The 16,390-nt window shown below is 40.0% G+C and overlaps 2 long non-coding RNA genes across 5 annotated transcripts in view; one reads left to right on the forward strand and one right to left on the reverse strand.

The window, feature by feature from the left end:
• Nucleotides 1-16,390, reverse strand: part of LOC144321792 (uncharacterized) — a 49,636-nt gene that overhangs the window by 20,878 nt on the left and 12,368 nt on the right. For 2 of the 3 annotated variants that reach the window (XR_013387307.1, XR_013387305.1), the window contains exons 1-3: nt 10,850-10,975; nt 6,449-6,719; nt 5,326-5,494 (exon numbers count right to left, since the gene is read on the reverse strand). This is a non-coding gene — a long non-coding RNA (uncharacterized LOC144321792). Of the gene's footprint in view, nt 1-5,325; nt 5,495-6,448; nt 6,720-7,377; nt 7,455-10,849; nt 10,976-16,390 lie in introns of those variants that run through there. The other variant, XR_013387306.1, reaches the window with a different exon arrangement.
• LOC144321791 (uncharacterized) lies at nt 11,089-15,943 on the forward strand. 2 transcript variants are annotated; one of them, XR_013387304.1, is made up of 4 exons: nt 11,089-11,437; nt 11,662-11,715; nt 13,828-14,176; nt 15,115-15,943. It is a non-coding gene; the product is annotated as an uncharacterized LOC144321791 (long non-coding RNA). The 2 variants fall into 2 exon arrangements; XR_013387303.1 differs by having other exon boundaries at nt 14,036-14,176.

Consider the following 16,390-nt stretch of genomic DNA (forward strand, 5'->3'; position numbering starts at 1 on the left):
CCAATGTTAATTCTAGAAGTAAACATTATAAATCTCATCACCAGGTTAAAGTTAAAATCACACATAATAAGATAATAACACTGAAATCTAGTGATCCTTACAATCTTTCTGTTTCTATCACAATAGCTTCTCCCTCTCCTGAACCTCAATGGCTCCATTGCTCTGTCAGGCTCTCGCTGTGTTAATTTTTTAAAGAAGAAAATGGGGGCAAGTTCAGAGATAGGAGAAGAGAAATGAGGAGAGAAGAGGTATCTTTCTACTTTTTCTATATTAGGGAATCTGAATCTATTTCTTTGGCTGAATTATGCTTCCAGGTAAAACACTGCTGGATGATATAATGCAGAATGCTGCAGTTGAAATGTCTATCTTTGTTTTCTTCATGTTGGATGAAGCTAGGAATTCATTCATTCATTCATTCATCAATACGTACTGAGGTTAGGATGCACATATATATGATTTATTGTCCAAACGAGGATAATCTAGAGAATGAAAGGGATGCTTTATTATTTCTACCCAGACAGAAGGACATACCAGGACTATTCTGAAACAAAATGGGAGGTATAATCACCCTAATAATTGAGCACTTCCCACATACATGGTGTAAAAGCAGAAAAGGTCCATGGAGTGGGTAAAGGTGCTATTTATTCTTCATTCCTACATTCAAAAATCAGTGCTAACTCCCACCTTTTCTCAAATTACCAAAAGGTTCTGGTAAAACGTATTGGTTCTTTCACATAAAATAAAAGTAGTACTCAGGTTTTTCAACCACGGATTTTTCAAACTTGAAACAATTCTCTCGACTCAAATAAGACCCAATTTTTTCTGAGAACAGGTTGAATTTTGATAGGTCATTCTATATTTAATTACACTGATACACAATGAGCAGTTCACTGAGACTTAATCTTACCCAAAAAAACCTACTGTTCTCCCTCAAAAAAGAGGACATTTCTGTCTCACCATTTGAGGGAAAATAGTCAAGGAAGACAAAGTACAAACACACACACACACGTGTATACAAATACAAATACATACATTCAGTTTTGGAAAGATTTGAGCACAACTGATATTAGTTCATAATTCATGTTTTCACAGAACAGTATTTATAGTTTAAAAATGAATTTTGCCCACCTGACCACAGTTGATTCTCACAACAGCTGGCTTAGATAGTATCACTATCCCCAACTTCCAGTTGAGGAAATTAACTACTACAGATTGACACAGACTGGCACTTAAAGCTTCTGACCCTGGTTCCATCATTCTTCTTACAATGAAACAATAACTCATTACAGATGTTTAAGTGACAACGTTGTCAAAAATCTCTTCTACTTCCATCAAACTTAAAACTTTTCAAAGCATTTTCACATTGACTCAATATACTCAAAGGGACTACCACGAGCCATGTCCTGATGAGATGCTGGAGGCACAAAGGTGTATAAAACTGTCCCTGAGTATAAGGAACTGGAAATCTGATATATACGACAGACAAGGAAACTAGCCCAGTTCCGTTGATAAGTTAAATGAAGGAACTGCAAAATATGCAAAATATTGCAAAATATTGCAAAATATGCCAAGAGCCACACAGCAAAGAGTACCAAGGCCAGGCTATGGGGACCACATAAGGCATCCCCAGGAGGTACTGCTTGCAAGAGAAATGGGCGTTTGTCCTGTTCCCTGAGGCTCAGAATCTCAAGCCAGGGAACATTAGGTTATGTTAAAACACAGTAAGTTGTTTGTAAATAGTTGTAGCAAAGGATGTATTTCATCCTTTGATGAAGGATGCTGGATAATTGGCAAGGCACAGGATGGGAGCCTGGAATGTTTAGATAAGAAAGTTGAAATTCATGTTATAGGCCAATGAAAGAAGGAAGTGATATGGGAGACAGTGAGACACCCAGGAAAGCAAATGCACAAGGCTTATTTGGGACCTAAATTTAAGAGAGTGAAGAGGAAAGCAATGCCAGGATATAAATGTGTTTAAGACAGAAGTCAGTAGGATTTGGGGTCAGGATGTGGAAGATGAGGGGTGAGGAGAAAGCAAATGTACCTCTAAATTCTTTAAGGAACTGGGTGGTTAAGTTTCATGAACCAAGACAGGGCACTAAGAGGGATGAGCAGATTTCTGAGGGATGCTAAGAGTTTTGGTTTTGTATATATTGAGTGTATGTACTGAGTATAAGGCCCATGAAGCTGTCAAGTGGCAAGACCTAGGGGAAACTAAAGCTCAAGAGAAAATTCTAGACAGTAGTTTCAGCTTTGAAAGCCATAGGTGAGGCAGGTACAGAAGGCCATTCACTGAAGACATAAGCAGAAGAATCTTTCCACTGGGGAGAGGGAAGGAGAGTTTAAACACTGGGAGGTTATTATAGTGTTTTGTTTTATTAGAAATGATTTAGTTGGAAATAGATATTTTAATTAAAATGTCGCAAAAAACCTTCCCCCTCCCTTTGCTTTATTAAGAGATCTACACATACCTCCATAATATTTCCCCCTAAAAATCTTCTCCTCAAAAAAACTTTGAACCACATATATGGAAAAACAAGATTGGAGGAAATCTTTCTTCCATGATGTCAAGTTGATGAATGTGTGATGACCTTTCCAAGGGAGAGATGCACTAGGGGAAAAGGGGGCATATTTCTAGAAGCCCCAGAGGACTGACCTTCAAAGTTTCCTGACAGTTCCAAGACACTCTCTGAGATCACAACATTTCATTCAGCTTCTCCATGTACTTGTATCTAAACAAATGGTTGCAACTTCCACCACCCATGTTCTCATCCCTTTCAAATATCAGATGTAGATTTCCCCATGGCCAGCAAGAAAGCCAAAGAATGACTGAAACCCCTAGTTAGCTCTGGGAAACAGGCCACACAGTAAGGAAGAGGGAGGTTATTTCCCTAAGCGTCCTGTAGTGAAGTCACTTTTGGCTCCATTCTGATTGTACAAATGGCCTGCGAGATTGGATCCCATCATCTCAAGAAATGGCTTACTACAGTGTGAATATGGTTCTGACCTTGGGCCAAATGACGTCCACTGCCACCCTCACCTCCAAAGTCATAGTTGAAGTTTTAATCTGTCCCCCCCCCCGCCCCCCGCCAAAGAATGTAACTGTATTTGGAGACAAGGTCTTTAAAGAGGTAACTGAGTTAAAATAAGGTCTTTAGGCTGGACAGTCATCCAATATGACTGATGTCTTTATAAGAAGGGATTTGGACACAGATATGCACCAAAGAAAGATTATGGAAGATCACAACAGGAAGGTGGCCACCTGCAAGATAAGAAAAGAGGCCTCAACAGAAACCAAATCTGCCCACACCCTGACTGACCTTGGACTTCTAACCTCCAGAACCTTGAGGGGGGCAAAAAATTTCTGTTTAAGGCACCTAGTCTGTGGTACTTTGTTATGCATGCCTAGAAACCAATACAGGCAATTATAAATGTGGTATAAAATGTGTGCCAAGGATTTCCCAGATGAAGTTAAGTGGGGAAAAAAAATCAGGCTTATTTTACAATTAAGGGTATTGATGCACAACTGTCTTGTATAAAAATGTGTTAATTGATTTATAAGTTCTAGAGAAGTCTAACCATTCAGGAGAGAAGCTAGCCTGTGGGTATTTGAGTTTTGAATCGTCATTGCTACAGAATTCACTGACAGGGTTTCATGGAACTACATCCTGTCTGTGGCTCAGATGGGATTTGGCCTGTGTCTATTGTACCTTAAGATGTAGTAAACTGCTTTAGGTAGGCAGACTGTGTTAACTTGATTCTGCAAAACTCTTAATATTTGAAACAAAATCCTGAATATGACATTTCAAAAGCAGAAAGAAAAAATTGTGGATAATGTCTCTGCTTGTGTGACAAGTCACTTTTTTCCCCTTCAATTTGTTCCCAAGTCCGATAGACACAACATTTGAAATTGGCCTCATGTTGGTTTTCCCACCCATACTGACTGTGACCGCCTTCATCCAAACTTGTATAATTTCTGGCCCATTCTATTTATCCACCTAACTAAAATTTTCGGAGGGGGTACAACATTGTGTAAAGGTTAAGGGGCATAGTCTCTTGAGTTAAGAGTCCCAGCTCTGCCCTTGACAAACTGTAATCTCACTCAAATCTAAGCTTCAAATTTTCATGATTGAAACAGAGGTAATAACAGTACTCTCCTCGTAGGGCCGTTGGAGAATTTAGTGAAATAACAAGTAAAAAAGCATTTAGACTAGTACATATAGGATACTCAGAAAATATTAGGTATACTAATATGAATCTTTTAAAATCCATCACCTTACAGTATTTTGTCTTGCTCTCTTCTGCATAATTCCACCAGCCAAGATTTTCTCATGCTTGGCTTTCTTGTAACTGATATTTTGAAAACAACAGACATGTTGAGTTTTCTGTTTCAAATATCACTAGTTTCTCCCACCCGAGTCTCCTCAATGAAGGCGCTTAAGTCTTCCAATGGGAAAACTCGTCCTCACTGACATTTTTCAAGTGTCCATTGTAACCCATTCTCCCTGTGACACCAAGCTCCTGAGTTCTTTTTTCCACAGCACAGAACTCATCTTTCTGATCCTTCAGTGGCTTATTCCGGTTTGTGAGCTGAAGCCCAGATGCTTCCACATGGCCCACAGTGCCTTCATCAAGCTGCTTGGGCCTCCATATTCTCCCCTCCAGCCCACAGAGCCTAATGAACAATAGGTGTTTAGTAAATGTTTGGTTAATGAGAGGAGTGCCTGAGCAACATGAGGGCTCCAAGGCTTGTTTCTTCTCCACCAGCATTAGCCTGTTGTAGAAGCTTCCTGGGGCTGACACCACAGACTACCACCAATTTTGAGGCTTAAAACATCAGAGTTATTGTCTCACAGATCTGAAGGCCAGAATTCTGAGATCAAAGTTCTACCAGAGCCGTGCTCCCCTGAAAAGCTCTAGGGGAGACTCCTTTGTTGCCTCCTCCACCTTCTGATGGCCCTTGGCGCCGTCTGGCCTGTGGCTGCATCCCTCCAGTCTCATCAGGTGTCTTCACATGGCCTTCCTCTCTGTGTCTCTTCTGTGTTTTTGTGTCTCAATTTCCCTCCCTTTTATCATATAAGGACACCAGTCAGTGGACTTAGGACTCACCCTAAAACCAGGACGAGCTCATCTTCACATGCTTAACTTCACAATCAACACAAAGTCCCTACTTCTTAATAAAGTAGGTGGGGTAAAGACTTGGACATCTCTTTTTGGGAAACACAACTACAAACAAATCACAAACAGTCAACTAACAACAACAGTCAAGAGTAAGAGAGGTCAAGAAGGGAAGAGAGATTAGAAAATGGAGAGTTTTGACCGTACCTGGAAAGGAAATAGGATTTTCATCTGCAGTTCAGAGACCAGAGTGGCCTGAGTGCTGAGCATGCCATCTGGCTAGAGTCCTCGAGCAAGCCCAGGGCAGCATGGGGATAGTGTTTCCTGCCCAGCTCTCTAGTTTCAGATCCACTTGTTAAAGGTTTATGTTTTTGTCCTATGAAAGATTATTTATTAATAAGGCAAATTAGAGAAAAGGAAAAAAAATCACATGAATCCCATCACACTTGTGTCTCTTTTTCCCCATTTTTAGGTTTTAGCTTGGGTTTTGTTAGTTTTTTTAATGAGTAAGCTTACACTAGACATACAATTTTTGAACCCTGCTTCTGTCTTATAACAAACTTCTTAAAATCAAAATTATTTCCATTATATTAATATACTCTATAAGTATTTTCTTAATGTATTTTAAATTTAGTTCCATATTTTTCAAAATGACACCTACACAAAACTTAAAGTTTATAAAGCTTGTTATAAAGATAAAAATAAATCACAAACAAAAATAGCAATCCTCTGTATCATAGATCCCTCCCATGTCCTGCAGCCCAAAGGCAACCACTTTAAACAATTCTCAGCTGATTCTTTAAATGTTTACTTCCATATATCTCAATAGCAAGCTTACGGTAATATTTCTTGATTTCTCAAGAAAGTTTTAGATGTTATTATCTGGTTGGAACCTTTGTACTGCTCTGCATCTCTTTCCCACTTCCACCATCACTACTATCACTACCACACACACACACACACACAAATCACACATATCTTATCTCCTGTACTCTCAACATGTTTATATATTAACCGTAGTTAGATCAATAGGCAGTGTTCACATTACCTGCAGTTGAGCCAGGAAGTGTGCTATAATTACTTGTTCCATTCTTAAACAACTTTTGCCTTCGATAGTATTAATAATTGAATTTTTTTGCTTTATTTTCTATATATTTATCACTAATACATTTTCAAATTCTTCTCCATTATCTAAATGTCCTTTTAAGACTCTATTAATTTCTTCTTTTGGAGCCTTATCTCCTGGAGCTAATTGGCATGTTTTCACTAGTCTGATTGCTCCCTATGCCAGCTACACAACTGCCACCTGGGGATCTCCCTTGGCCCTCACCTTGAGGATTCCCTTCACCTCCGTCTCCCATGGGATTTCCTGTTTCCCAAGTGCCATGTCTTCCTTTTTTTGTTATTTACTCTCTCGTTGTGGTGGAGCATCTCCTTCAGTAAGTTCCTGAGAAATGATGTTGTGATGGTCAATTCCTAGAGACCCTTCAGTCTATTTCATATTTAACTGATATTCTCTGGGGAATAGAATCGAAGTTGAAAATCATTTTCATTCAGAGTTTGTAAGAAAAGTCTCCATGAATCTCCAGCTTCCTCTGTTGCTGTTAAGAAAATCAAAATAATTTACTGCCAACATCTTCACCCAACCCCCACCCCTCAACCCCCAAGCTTATAGGATTTTCTCTTTGCTGCCAGGATCCTATAGTTTCATGATTCTGAGGGTACCAGCCAAGGGCAAGAAACTCGCCACACTCCCAAATGATTTTGGGTTTTTTTTAGACTTTCTAATAAAAGAATTGGTCATGTAAGCCATGATGAAAGGAATCCAGGGATCCAAAGGCACTTGAGGACTAGCAAGTGTACCATTAGCTAACAGCACCACTTGATGTGAAGGGGCAGGGCAAAGAAAGAAATCGTCTGTATCAGATTCTGCTTGTGTGCTGCAACCCTGCACAAAGAGTTGCACAACAGGAACTGTAACAGCAACAGGAGTAGTTACTACTACGTCTGTGCATGATCTGGTCATTCTCTGATTCATCTGGTTGTGAGAGGAGCAAAACCACATTTGTGTCCTCATTCACATGGTCTCCCAGTGAGTGCTTGGTGCTTGGCCGCCGTGTCCTGGTCTCTGGCTGATCAGATACTCTTTCCTACGTTTACACAGAAAAAACAGCCTTCCTTGTGCTGAGTACAAGGTTATGTGTTAGATGTGGATACAAGAAGAAGATTAACTGGTAGAACTTAGCTGTTGTAACTTACTCGGTAGAAGGAAATAAGTGCAGCTCTCCAGCTGGGAGGAAGTATAGCTTTTGGCCCACTCCTCAAGGGCCCTGTTCCTTTGGGCAAGAAGAACACAAACAATTGGGTTGTATCTGGAAGGCCTTTACAGACAGCCTTTCCAAGCAAAACATACATGAACAGGTCATGAAGGAAAAACATCATCCAAAGGACCCAGGATGGGCCAATGTGGGTCCCGACAGGGCCACTAACCTCTATAAAAGCATCTTTGTATGAATAGAGAAAGGCAACCCTTCTGTGGAGATATCAGAAAAAGATCCCCACTTCGGGCGGGTCCAGCCCTGTGGAAGCACAGCTCAATGAGCAGAGCCATGCTAGATGCCAACCATCACTCACTCCTGGGTCAGACACCTTTGTCTGTCAGATGGACAAGCTTTACAACCATTTAAAGTGGCCCCGGGTCCTCATATACTGATTAAATACAACAAATTTTTCAGGGTATGGACCATGACCAATTGGACATCATAACACCAGATAAAGGGGTCTAATGTCATCCTCCCAGAGCTGATTCAGATTTTTGCGAGCTAAAAACACAGGAGGATGAAGAGTAACCAAGTTAGCAGACCAAAGAAAGGTGAATCCTAGACCAGAAACAAGAAAAGTCAAGACATCATCAGAATTACACTACAAATAGATCCTCGCCACAAACAGAATTCCCAAAATGCCATCAGAATTCCTATTCCAAAGGCGATCGGTCAGACATAACTTCTCCCATTTCCCTCATATGTCCTTTACTTTGAAGCAAGCTTCGTTTACGATCATGTTCTTCAAGAGAGACCACCAGTAGCCTGGAAGGGACCCTGCTAGCCCTCTGGAGCAGTATCTACAGAGCAGACTCAAAGAGCATAGAAAGCCCACCCAGCATGTAGCTCCCTGTGATCCCTTGAGCTGAGGTGGGACGGAGGGGAAGTTGTTTTGTAGGACTAGCAAACAGAGGGATGGGTTTGTAATCTCCAAATGGGGCTATAGAAGCCAGAAAGTCTTTGGTGGAAGAGTTCCAAGGCAAAGTAATCTCTGACATCTCTTCTCACCTGGGTTTTCAGAAGCATTGGAATGACACGGTCCATTATGCTTCCCAGGAAGCTCGTGGCTGCAGGGACTTTGGCAAACCACCAGTCCACACCTCTTCCTGCTCCCACCCCATCCTCCCAGGCCCTGAAGAAAGGTTTCATAACCTCATAAGGAGCTCACTTGCCCATTCCTGAAAATTTAGCTCAGCTAGGAAGAAGGTTCCTAGCTGAGTACAGGTTCTGAGCATTGTGGTATCGCATTTAACCTCTTGCTGCAGCTCCATGTGGGCAATGGAGAGATTTCCAAGAACATGAACATCTTCCTCTTCCTCAGTATTTCAGCACTAGAGTCCCTAGGAGATCCAGAGGTAAAAACTGTTTTCATAATACTAAGATATCATGTCTTGGCCACCGCATTCACATTTGGGCTGATGGGACGAAAGCAATGATAGGTAAAACCGTTGGCACAAATCAAGGCAGAAACAGTAAAATGTACAAGTAGGCTAGCTGTCACTGTACTCTTTCCTGCCACACATTCACCAGGGGAAAGCCAGCTTTCCTGTTAAATATCTTTGATGAAGCAGCTAAAAGCATAACTTTAACTCTTCTTTTTCATATTCTTTCTGATGGATTTGGCAGCCGTTAAGAAGCTTAACGCATAGCATGTTTGTCTCAAAGAAAAGCACTTGTGCAATTTTGAATTTCAAGCTGAACTAGCCACTTTTTTTTTTTTTCATGAAGCATTCGGTTTTACTTGAAAGAAATCGGAATGACAAATATTCAGATTTTGGGTGTTTGACAGATACTTTTCTGAACGTTAAAAAGCGAATCTATCACTTTAATTAACAATGGACAGTATTTGTGGCCAATTACAAAATTTGAGCTTTCAAGCAAAAATTACAATCTTGGAAAATTTGTACCTGTATCATGAAATTGACATCCTCCCAGTACTTAGAGATGTAGAAACATTTTTACATTGCTTAAATTATTTTTCTGAGACTGGTCCTGATATAAATAGTTGGGGTGTTTTGATGTTGTATAATAAAATATGTAAAATAAAATAAAATAAAATAAAATATGCCAACATTTTAAAGATCTGTATAACTTAGTGACCCGATACTGTAACATCACGAATGGGCCAAAGATCCATTCAAACTACCAAGTAGACCAATGGACTTTTCATGAAACCCAATGAAAGTTCATTGATACAGTTTCAGATTTCACAGTACAATTATTCTTTAAGAAACTACCACTTGTTGGGACACCTGGGTGGCTCATTTGGACATTTGTCTCTTGATTTCAGCTCAGGTCATGATCTCAGAGTCTTGAGATCCAGCCCAGCCACAGGCTCCATGCTCAGGGCAGAGTTGGCCTGAGAGTCTCTCCCTTTGCCCCTCCCCCCACTGAAGCACATGCACGGTTGCGTGCACGTGCACTCAAATAAATAAATAAATAAATAAATAAATAAATAAATAAATAAAATCTTTTAATCTTTTTTTTCTTTCTTTTTTTTAAGAAACTACCACTTGTCAAGGGGTAATTTCTGGAGTAAAGGCTGTGTGTAGGCTGCAGAGCATGAGTGGATAGACTGCCTTGAGGATTGCAGACAATCCATTGCAATAGAAAGGACAGTGGAGTAAATGGAGACAAATAGAGGGAAGCGGGGAAATTTGGAAGAAGCATGAAGATCTGGGAGCTCTGTCCTGACTGTAATGTACTCTGTGAAACGAGAGGCAAGAGCTCCAAAGAAGGGAGAAGGAACTGAGTGGAGGATGGAGGAGGATTGCTAGGCAGCCCCTAGGGCCCACTTGAGGTTTGTGGTTGTAAATTTAAAGAGAGACCAGCCAGCACATTTATGTAGAGCACAATAATAGGGTTTTCTGTTGAAATACATTTTCTTTATTGATTTCTAAGAAAGACAGAGAACCTACCACTTGTCGTTTGGTGCAATATCAAAGGAGAATAAAATCTTCTGAAATGGCTGCTAAAACACTCCTCCCTTTTCTAACTACTAATCCGCATGAGGCTAACTTTTCCTCATATACTTCAACCAAAAGAACATATCAACAGATTGACTGCAGCAGCACATGTGAGAATCCAGCTGTCTTCTATTAAGGCAGCCACTAAAAGATCTGCAAAAATGTAAAATAATTACCCTCTTCTGACTAAATGTTTTGTCTTAGAAAATACAGTTCTTTTTAATTAAAATATTACTTAGAGTAACACGTACTAAATATAATTATTTTAAATATGGTAATACATAATTTAAGTGTCTATTGCAAAATACATTGTTCTCATAAAAGTGTTCCATTTATGTGAATATGTGATAGGTTTATTATAGTTACTTTTAAATGACTGAATAATTTTTAATTTTTTTAAATTCTACTTTCTAAAATGTGGTAAATTCACCCATAGAAACAAACCCTAGTTTCAGAGTCTGAAGAGGTCCTGAGACCAAAACAGTTGAAAATTCCTGCTCTTGAGATGATCCAAGTCAGCATGGTTGAAGCTAGCTCACTGGGCAGGTCCTTGGGAAGAGGGCAGAGAAGCAGAGGAAAAGTGATTTGCTTAAACAGAGCCAATCCAGAAGCTGCGTGCACTATTCCTGCTCACAGCCTATTGGCCAACACTTGGTTCCATGGCCACACCCAACTGTCCAGAGGCCTGGAGACCCGGCCTCCATCCCGGTTACCAGAAGGGAGGCCTTAGAGGTCTCTGTCATACTCCCAAAACTGGACCATGGGGGCATTCAAAGAGACTTCTCTGAGTTGGTGTAAAGGTAGTTTTGTTACAGCAGCAAGCACCGCCGAGGCTGAGGCTAATGCTGGGGATGTCCGGACAATCCAGGAGACCAAGGGCTGGTAGTAGATCAATATTTTGATTCAATAGGCTCAGCTGAAGCTGGCTTGAGGAGTGGCATTTATAATGTCTGCTGGGGCATATGCCCACTCAGCTTTCCCCTTATATAACAGCTGAACTTCAGGGATGGCCAACCATACAAGGACAAACAGGTACAAACATTGATCTTGTACAGGCAAAGCACTCAGGCTCCCATGACCCACCAGGCCTAGTTACTTTATCAGTAGCATCAAGGTAATATGAATGGAGAGTGGACCTCACCACAGGTTTTGATGTGTCTACCACCAAAAAGACTAGCTGCTTCAAAGAACTCTGGTCCTGATACAGGACAGTTGCCATCTCTAAGAGAAAACTCTTCCTCTCTTATTTACTCTAGGATGACCTCCTTAAGCAGCCTATTGGACCAGCCACCAGAGAGCCTCTGTGGAAGGTGGGTGCAGGTGGTTTCCCCTGAGCCTAGTACACTGTAGGTGGGAACAGTCGTTGTAGGACTGAGTGCCCAGCCTGTATGGTTAACACAGGACAGCTGACTGCCAAGCTCAGCAGATCCCCAGCTCAATTCACACAAATCATTTCTTTTTATCTTCATCCGTTGGTCTTTAAAATAAAGAATAAGCCATGTGCTCATTCACAGAGTTGTACGGAAATCAAGCAAGAATTAAGTTGCAAAACACTATGTACCACAAAGAAAAAAGACAAGTTTGAGCAGTTAACATGGTTATTACCTCTGCTTGACACAGTCAAGAGATCCTTAAGTCACTTAGGATTTTTTGGGTTCATATGTCCCCTTCCTGGGCAATCAAATTATTGTGGAATCAACCTCCAGAACTTTTTCATCTTGCAAACCTGAAACTCCACCTATTAAATAACCACTCGCCATTCCTCTCAAAATTGGTTTTGAAGTAATCTTTCCTCTCAAGCTTCCAGAGCGACGATCAGCAAAGGTGATGTGCCACACGGGGCAGGGGTGGGGGCCCAGGGGGCAGGACTTTTCTTCACCTTCCCATTATCCACTCACGAAGCATGGATTATATTGAGTGTACCATATGACAGGTTCTCTACAATGCTTGGAGTCTTAAAAAATACATTATTCTGAAAGATGTCACAGTTTATTTTACAAGGCTGTCAGTTATTGAGTGTGATTCCGTGGTCATAAACATGCAGTTAAGGTCTATACAAGGTGTGGAGATAGCACAAAAGAAGCCATCCATCCAACTGAAAGAGGGGTGCAAAGGAAGCATGTGGGGATGCTATTAAAGGCTTCATGGAGAAGGTCCTCAAGTTGGGATTTGAAGAATGGGGAGGCAAGAATTTATTAGAATAATTAGAGAATAGTGAAAAGGTTCTGATATATAATCAGTTCAGTCTAATGTGAAGTATTTTTAGTCTGAGGTTTTCTCAGCAATCGCCTAATTCCCCAAAGACTTTTTAAGTGATAAGGATTCCAGGCAGGAACTTTAGTAGAGCTAGGGAGGGTGGTTATGACAGTGACAGGCCAATGAAGCAGATGATTTGTGCAGAGACTTGGAAATCCGGTCTGTGTAGGTGACACCTGTCTCTAATAGACAACAAATATTCAGGGAAAAAAAATTACTCCATTTGCGATGGAATATTACACAGCCACATAAAAGGATGAGGTCATGCCATTTGCAACAACACGGATGGGCATGTGCTAAGTGAAATAAGTCAGACTCAGGAAGATTACATTATATGATTTCATTATATTATATGATTATATTATTTCATTCATATGTGGAATCAAAAAAGCTCAGATGAACAAACAAAAAGCGGAACCAAACCTATAAACAGAGAAGAAACTGATGGTTGCCAGAGAAAAGCGGGAGGAAGGGATGGGCAAAATGGGTGAAGGGGAGTGGAAGATCCAGGCTTCCAGTTATGGATCGAATGAGAATCCATATCCATGAGATTACAAGGCACAGCATAAGGAATAGTCAATGATATTGTAACAGCCTCCTATGGTGACAGATGGTAGCTACACCGTGGTGAGCACAGCAGAACATATATTCTTGTCGAATCACTACGTTAGACACCTGAACCTAATGTAAATCTTTTCTGGTATATTTTTAGTTTCCTTGTTTGATTTCAAAGCTTGAGATCTGTTTATATTGCCAAAAAGCCTACCAATTGTGCGGGGAGGTTTTTTTTCTTTTAAAGTCTATTCTTTTGCTGTTCAAAACCATTTTTAAAAATCAATGTCTTTAGAAACCATTCCTAAAGTCATATTTACTGAGAGCAATCTCAAACATATCTGTTGGACATATTCCAAGTTAAATATTGATAAGAGTTTAACAACTGATTTACTTCCTTTTGGCCTAAGTATCCTAAAATGGTCATAGGATTGTTCTACATTGTTCCAAACATTATATTTATAATAGAGTTATACAAATATTTATTTGAATATCAGTGCTTTATGGCTTCAGTATAGTTATTTCTACTACAAATCCTATAGGTGTTTTTAATAAACAATCAAAATATCTACAGACCTATAAATTTTAAGATCCCTTCCATTCTGCAATTGTAGTAATTGCTTCCACCTCACTTCAAAAGAAAGACCTGACAAGCTAAAGATAAGAGGACGTCATGGCTGGGACCCATCATGGAGAATTAAGTCATCCCAGGGCTTTGGAAAAGCACTCCATCGTTGGCCTCAGAAGCCTAATAGCCTGGGGATGTCTTAACATCCAAGGAAGAATTCACCTGAGTTCCATTCTAATTTTCCTGGCTCCCAGGGGCTACGATTCAGAGGCAGAGGCCGCATGCCACAGAAGAATCCCAAACCCAAGTGAAATAACCCTGAAATGCCATGGTCTTGGCATAGACCTGAAGCCAGGGTAAACACATGGCCAGGTAAAAACATACAGGAATTGCAGGCAAGTTTGAACTATGCTTCCATTCATCTTGATTTTATTTTGCTATGTCTATGGCATCATTTTAGTAACAAATTAAAATTCAACAAAAGATTGAATAAGGGAAAATTCTGAAAACTACCTGGGAGACCATAGTGGTATTTGCTTTTTTTCATGTATAGATACTTGGGAGGGGTAGGGCGGGGGAGATGGATGTTTCCCAGATGTTGTGGGCCAGGGGCAAACATCCAGGTGCTTTCAATTACTTGAGAAGCAGGAGAGTCTGTTTTAACAGAGCATCTCCACGTATAATTTAAATTCCATGATTTAGGAAGTCTAATAAGACAAAGGAGAAATGCCCTGTACTAATTTGTTTCATCAGTAAGCTCTCCAATTATAGAGCTTTTAACTAACATGCCAGGAAATCTTGCAGTCCTCAGGATGCAAACTGTATAAAAGCCTCGTTGGGTTTCTTTTTATTTCATTTCCTCCTTTTGGATCAATTTTTCCATACTTGATTAGTTTTAACCAAAGTAACTATTTTAACATATCTCCCTCCTGAAATATAAAGTAACACAAATTTTTTTGCAGTGACCATTTTTCCTTTTTCACCCCGTGATTTCAAAAATATTCTTTCCTTTGAATCAATTCAGATACTAGAGCATCTGTTTTAAATATAATGCTTTTTTGGTAGATTTTTTTTTCCTCCCACATTTTTGTTAGGTGATACATCAGCTTTATTGATTCATCTTGAAATGATGTCTGGCTTCTTTTAAATATGAAAACATATATGAGAAATTGGCTATATTCTTCATAATTAAATACTATATTTACGGATATGCATTTGTGGTAAAAGATTTAAGACATGCGTGAAAACTCCAAGGTACTGGCTAGCTCCCGAGAGGGAGGGAGAGGAGAAGATGGGCTTCCACTGTATCGGTAACCTTTTATTTCTTTCACAGAAGAAATTATCTGAAGCAACAATGGCATATTATGAACCTCTATCAACTCCATTAATGGGGAATAGAGGTCATTGGCAGCTGCCCCAAGAACAGCCACAGGAACCTTAGGAATAAAGCTACTGCTGAATTCGTATGAACTGTAAAAGCATAAAACATGAGGAGTATCATCAGATAGAAGGTATCGAGGTTCTATGGGGAGAAACCTGGCTTTGAGTCCCAACTCTGTCACAGTGATGATCAACTTATCAATGAAGTCTGAAATTCACTTCTAAATTGACCTCTAGATTTATCAAACTTTTAAAAAATTTCCAACAAAAAAAAATTCAACATTCCTCCTTGAAACACTACATTTTTAAATAATCCAAGCAGTGCGGTGCTAGTGTGGAATGGGGTAATATAATAAAGGATCGGAGTACATAGAAGAATTAAAATAGAATATGGAAAAGGAAACCCTGAGATGGTGCTATGGGAAAAACCATCCCTTTAAAATTTTTTCATTTTTTGTGGAAAAATAAAAAAGAGGAAATCAATGGGACAACCTACGCAAGAGGGGACAGAAAAGGAAAATTAATCATTGCTTTCACAGATGTTGTCACATTTGCTACTCTTACCCCAGGCTACACAGCTAGCCAGTGGCAGAAGTAGGCTCCAACCCTAGATTTGGTTTCATTCTCAAATCCACACTTTTCGTTATTCTACAAAAGTTATTTCCTTTCTAGAACCTAATTCTGATCAACACAGAGGAGTCTGTTGGCGGGGAGGGGGGCGGGTGACTCTTCTATACCACTTTCAGAGAGAACCTACTGATAAAATCTCTAAACCACTTCCATCTTTGTTTTTTTTTTTTTTGTTTTTTTTTTTTATTGGTGTTCAATTTACTAACATACAGAATAACACCCAGTGCCCGTCACCCACTCACTCCCACCCCCCGCCCTCCTCCCCTTCTACCACCCCTAGTTCGTTTCCCAGAGTTAGCAGTCTTTACGTTCTGTCTCCCTTTCTGATATTTCCCACACATTTCTTCTCCCTTCCCTTATTTTCCCTTTCACTATTATTTATATTCCCCAAATGAATGAGAACATATAATGTTTGTCCTTCTCCGACTGACTTACTTATGCTGAGTGAAGTAAGTCACTTCCATCTTTGAATTCTGGAAAATATAAACGTGAGAAAAACAGAATTCTAACACCAAAAAAGGTGGATTCCTAAACTCTACACTGAGGAATTTTATTATCGACCCTTATCAAGAGGTCAACTTGTGACCATCGAAAAACAA

Source organism: Canis aureus, chromosome 10, assembly GCF_053574225.1.
Source record: "Canis aureus isolate CA01 chromosome 10, VMU_Caureus_v.1.0, whole genome shotgun sequence".
Classification (NCBI taxonomy): Eukaryota; Metazoa; Chordata; class Mammalia; order Carnivora; family Canidae; genus Canis; species Canis aureus.